The sequence below is a fragment of the Oncorhynchus kisutch genome, linkage group LG13, assembly GCF_002021735.2.
Source record: "Oncorhynchus kisutch isolate 150728-3 linkage group LG13, Okis_V2, whole genome shotgun sequence".
NCBI classification, from domain to species: Eukaryota; Metazoa; Chordata; class Actinopteri; order Salmoniformes; family Salmonidae; genus Oncorhynchus; species Oncorhynchus kisutch.
In genome coordinates, this window is record NC_034186.2 from 71,407,588 (window position 1) to 71,412,772 (window position 5,185).

Below are 5,185 nucleotides of genomic sequence, written 5' to 3' on the forward strand. Positions count from 1 at the left end.
TGTTGAGTTGAATACTCTGACCCACTAAAATCTTTTCAGTCAAAGAATCGAGGGCAGGGGTAGGCAACCCTGTTCCTGGAGTGCCACAGGTACTGCAGAATTTTGTCCCAACTAGGCACCACACCTGACCAACTGAGCTCATTGATCAGTTCAGTGATTGCCTAAATTCAACATACCTGGTTTTCCAGGTTGTTTAAATCAAAAACATGAAGTGCCTTCAGCAGTCCGGGACCAGGGTTTCCTACCCTTGGCTGTCTATCCCTGGTCTAGGGTCACATCTATCCACCGCTCATCCTCTTACACTCACTGAGTCACAGGAAGTCAGACCCCACGGAACCATGTTTTGTTCAAGTCCTGGATGGGATTGTTTGCAGTAACAGTAAAAGACAAAGACTCTGAACAATAGTGTTGAGGGAGTCGCACAATAAATTTGAGGTTTCGGTACCGCTTAGTTTTTCACTGTTAGCATGTAGGCGTTTTGTCTGGAGTCTGTATCGTGTTTTCTACTTTAGGGGGTCTCCTGTTTATCATGTCCTTGAAACTGTCTCTGTTAGGAGCCTACAAAAAACTGTTAGGAGCCTACAATAATGTCCTGCCATTGCTGTCACGTATACTCCCTCTCTGGCCTCTAGGTCATCAGGCTGCTGATCCTGCACACCTGTCACCATCATCTCGCGCACCTGCGCCTCATCACACTCACCTGGACTCCATCACCTCCTTGATTATATTCCCTATATCTGTCACTCCCCTTGGTTTGCCTTGGGTCCGGAAACTGCTACAGGGAACTCCCCTTGCGTCCGGGAACTCCCCTTGGGTCCGGGAACTGCTACAGGTTCTCATGCCTCAACCAGATCGTCGGGCTTCCCCCCCTTCAGCCGGCTCGTCTGGCTTTCATGCCTCCGCCGGATCACCGGGCTCTCCTGCTTCCATCAGCTCGTCAGGTTCTCATGCCATCGCCGGATCACCGGGCTCTCCTGCTTCCATCAGCTCGTCAGGTTCTCATGCCTCATCCGGATCGCCAGGCTCCCCTGCCTCAACCGATCTGTCAGGTTCCCGCACCACAGCTGAATCGACAGGTTCCCACGCCTCAGCTGGCATGACTACAGCTCAACCGATCTGACAGGTTCTTGAGCATCAGCAGGGGTGACTGGTCTGCTCCTGATCCCCGGGTTCGTCCCCTTTGACGGCGTCCTGCGGCTGAAGCCGCCCGTCAGGGAGGGGGTACTGTCATGTATACTCCCTCTCCGACCTCTAGGTCATCACCTGGACTCCATCACCTCCTTGATTATCTTCTCTATCTGTCACTCCCCTTGGTTCTGTTATTGACTATGTGTTCATGTCGGTGCGTTTGTTTCGTGTTTATTTTATTTATTAAAACACTCACTCCCTGAACTTGATTCCCGACTCTCAGGACACTCGTTACAATTTCAATGCTTTTTTGTTGATAATATATTGTTTGATACAATATTTTTATGAATGCAGTATATGTCAATGTTCTGAAGTTCTTGTAAATTATCCCGTAAAATATTGACTGTCTTCCTCTTTTTCTCTTCATTCCTCTCAGATGCATCTCTTCTGGTGGATCACCCACATCTTTCTATCCCTCCCTTCTCTCCTCTCTTGTCCAATCCTTCACGTGCGACAATGAGACACAGTATGCTTGGTAAGCCAATGGTGCTGCAACAAATGTCCACCAGGTAAGCCATTTTGAATAAGACGTGTGTGTGTAAAATGTACTGTATTGTCCTATGCAGGCCAGCGTATGGTGGGACGCTGCATTGGTCAGAACAGCCCTAACAAGGGTGCTGAATAGTCCGAATGTAATTGATAGCAAGGATATCAACACCTGTGCCAGATTTAACTGGGTTGAGATGATTAGAGGACATAAAATGTTTTGTGATTCAGTATTATTCTCTCTCAAAAAACGTTACCCACTGGGCACAGACGTCAGTTCAACGTCTAGTTTTGATTTACATTTGGTTGAGCTTTCAACTAACGTGAAATCAACCAAAAATGTCAACCTGCCATTGGATTTAGGTTAAAAGTTCAACATCATGACATTACATTTTTTGCTTGAATTTATGTGGAAACAACGCTGATTGAACCAGTTTCCGCCCAGTAGGTAATGTGAACACCAATTAGAAAACACTTAGAATAAATTAAATAAAGTTTTCAACTCTGTCAAAATCAGTCCTATTATTTGTGTGGTCGTAGATACGGTTTGTTTGCTGGTCAAGCTTAGCGTCACCATAGCGAAATAAAATCACAGACCATGTTGTTCCAGGAACTAGTAAGACAAAACACATCTGTAAAAGCGGTTCCGTTTTACTATTAGCACATTTCAGTTCCCATACCACATGGAAGTAGTGTACTGAGTCAAACTTGTTACGGTACACACAGGTGTAACATCATGGGTATCCAAATGCATTAATCAGCAATGATGAAGCCAAGTTCTATTGTATCAACTAATCAGAAATCCTGTAATACATTACTCTTGCCTAAATGGATTTGAGTGAAATCTTTTGTTTGATGGTGACTAGGCCCATTCACACCTCTCTGGCCTACAGGACCTCTGCCATAAACAGAGTAAGTCAACCACCTATCCATCAGTTGCTGACTGCAGAGGCAAGACACTTCCAAACTCATCTCTGGTAAGAAATAACATTGCTGCAGTTTTTGTGGCTCCATTATGTTTTCATGACTTTTACCCTCAACACATTCATACAATCGTTGGCAGTCAGCATTTCTAAGTAGGTTACACAACTAGCACCACCAGTCATTCAGGTGGTTTATAGCAGTATGTGTCCTCACATGACACTTATTACAGACTACCCCTCTACTTCTTCAGTAAGCTTCTCCAGTCCCATGGGAAACACAGTGTCCAGCAGCCACATGTTCCATGAAAAAGCTGCAGCATCTCCCTCAAAAAGTACTACACAAGATATACACAAAAACTACTGGTTATACTACTTGGTTGATACTGAGATGTGTAGTGATTTATGTAATGATAAATTGGGACATTTTACTACTGGTGAACCCTACATATATCCTATTTAAATCACTACATATTTCTCCCTTAATGGCTACTGTGTAACTAATGAGCTTTTGGGTATCTAATACTTAAAACCTACACATACTTAAACAATTCCTACATGTTCACTACTGAATTACTACACAATGCCTACACATTACTGCTGTATGCCTACTCAATCCCTATTGATACTACTGCCAGTGCCATCTGTGTGTTTAGTGTTGTCACTACTGAATTGCTCCTGATCCTTTTTCCTTTATAAACCCTTTTGAATTACTATTAAAAACATTTACTACTGTTTGCTTATTCAAAATCACTATTGACACCTTGTTTAACTACTAGACTGGTGCACATGTTGTTTCTAACTGTACCTGTTTCTAACTATATCATCCAACAAGAAATAATACGCCTATACAAACTTTATAGCACTTTGTATTAAATGAAGTCCCTTTGAGGCCTTGTTTTCATGCAGCGTTGATAGAGCTTCTTCAGATCCTCTTTTTTTATATTTAGAAAATAAAGGAAAGCACAAAAAAACAACCAGTTATGCCATTATCAATAATCTGCTAACAGAGGTCACATATTACAACAGAAAAACATTTGATAAACAATGTAAATTTGATCAACAATGGCCTCCAGTCTTCTTACAGATGTAGGATCTTAATTTGACCTAGTTTGCTACAGCAGGAAAATACATCTGCAACAACAGGAAATGTGAATCATTAGGATTATAGTTAATGTCACGAATCCCGTTTCCTGAGTCTGTTTTTTGCCTGTGTTCTGTCCTGGAGTGTTTTTTCTGGCGTCCTGGAACGCACCCTGTCTGGTTGCCGGGCAATGTAGCCAGTTGGGAGTTCTGATTACCCGCACCTGTATCCCATCAGCTATCTGCACACCTGGTCCTGATCATCATCATCATTCATAAGCCCGGACCTGACATCCATTCCCTGCCGGATCGTTAGCCATGAACAGTATGTTGTGCCAGAGTATCAGCCTCAAGTTGGATAGAATTTGTTTAGTTGTTTTTTACGTATTGCTTGCCTTAATCTTACCTCCGTTTGTTCTGTCTTCAGTTACTCACCCGGATCATTTACCCCATTCCCGCCTGGTCGTCGGAGGATTCCGCTACCCCATTGGATCCACCTATTTACTCCCATCAACTCACCACCGCTGCCCGCTACGCCACCTGGATATATCTACCCATTCTCATTCACTTGTAAATAAATACTCACCTTCTTCCTACTCTCCTTGTCCTGGTCTGCTTCTGGTTTCGATTTTGAAAGAACGTGACAGTTAATGGACATTTGTTTAGGGGTTGATACATTTTCATAAGGGCAAATCAAGTCTGAAACTTAGAAGTGGAAATCCAAGCTGTATAAATCTCTTTAAGCCTCATGCACTACAAGTTTGTATTTCCTGTTGTCCAGGACAATTCTCAGCAACAAAAGAGTGATCAAATTAAGATCCTACATCTGTCTGTCGAGGGCTTCCTTGGCAACAGGTTAAAAGAGGTAGGTAGAATGGGTAAGTAAACCAACAGGAACATACTGTACATTTGCATGCAAACACACTTATTAGCTAGCATGACAAAAACAGAGGCTACATGGCTACATTTCAATCGTGCTAGCAAACATATAGGTTAAACTCAATACATCTCTATGACGACGGTTAACAGCTAATACGATTTTGGCTAGCAATCTAAAAAGATATATAAACGGCTAAACGATATGAAAGTATTCATAAAACATAAAGCACAGTTAAACTTACAGATGGTGCCTGCATAAGTGCTATCAAAGACAGGATGATAAAGGACGGAAGGTGATTACATTCGGGATTGTCAAAAACAGTAGCTAGCTAACAACAACCAATTACTTCCTGTTTTGCCTTCTGTGGTTTCAAACAGCCAGTGTAGTCTGGCTGTAGAGTTGTGATCCTTACAGTGCCTTGCGAAAGTATTCGGCCCCCTTGAACTTTGCGACCTTTTGCCACATTTCAGGCTTCAAACATAAAGATATAAAACTATTTTTTTGTGAAGAATCAACAACAAGTGGGACACAATCATGAAGTGGAACAGCATTTATTGGATATTTCAAACTTTTTTTAACAAATCAAAAAACTGAAAAATTGGGCGTGCAAAATTATTCAGCCCCCTTA

At 42.4% G+C, this 5,185-nt stretch overlaps 1 long non-coding RNA gene across 1 annotated transcript; it reads left to right on the plus strand.

Annotated features, from left to right (window-relative positions):
• The first annotated feature begins 1,564 nt into the window (after nt 1-1,564).
• Nucleotides 1,565-3,871, plus strand: LOC116376705 (uncharacterized). The gene is made up of 3 exons (XR_004212134.1): nt 1,565-1,697; nt 2,568-2,651; nt 3,823-3,871. It is a non-coding gene; the product is annotated as an uncharacterized LOC116376705 (long non-coding RNA).
• The last annotated feature ends 1,314 nt before the right edge of the window (nt 3,872-5,185 follow it).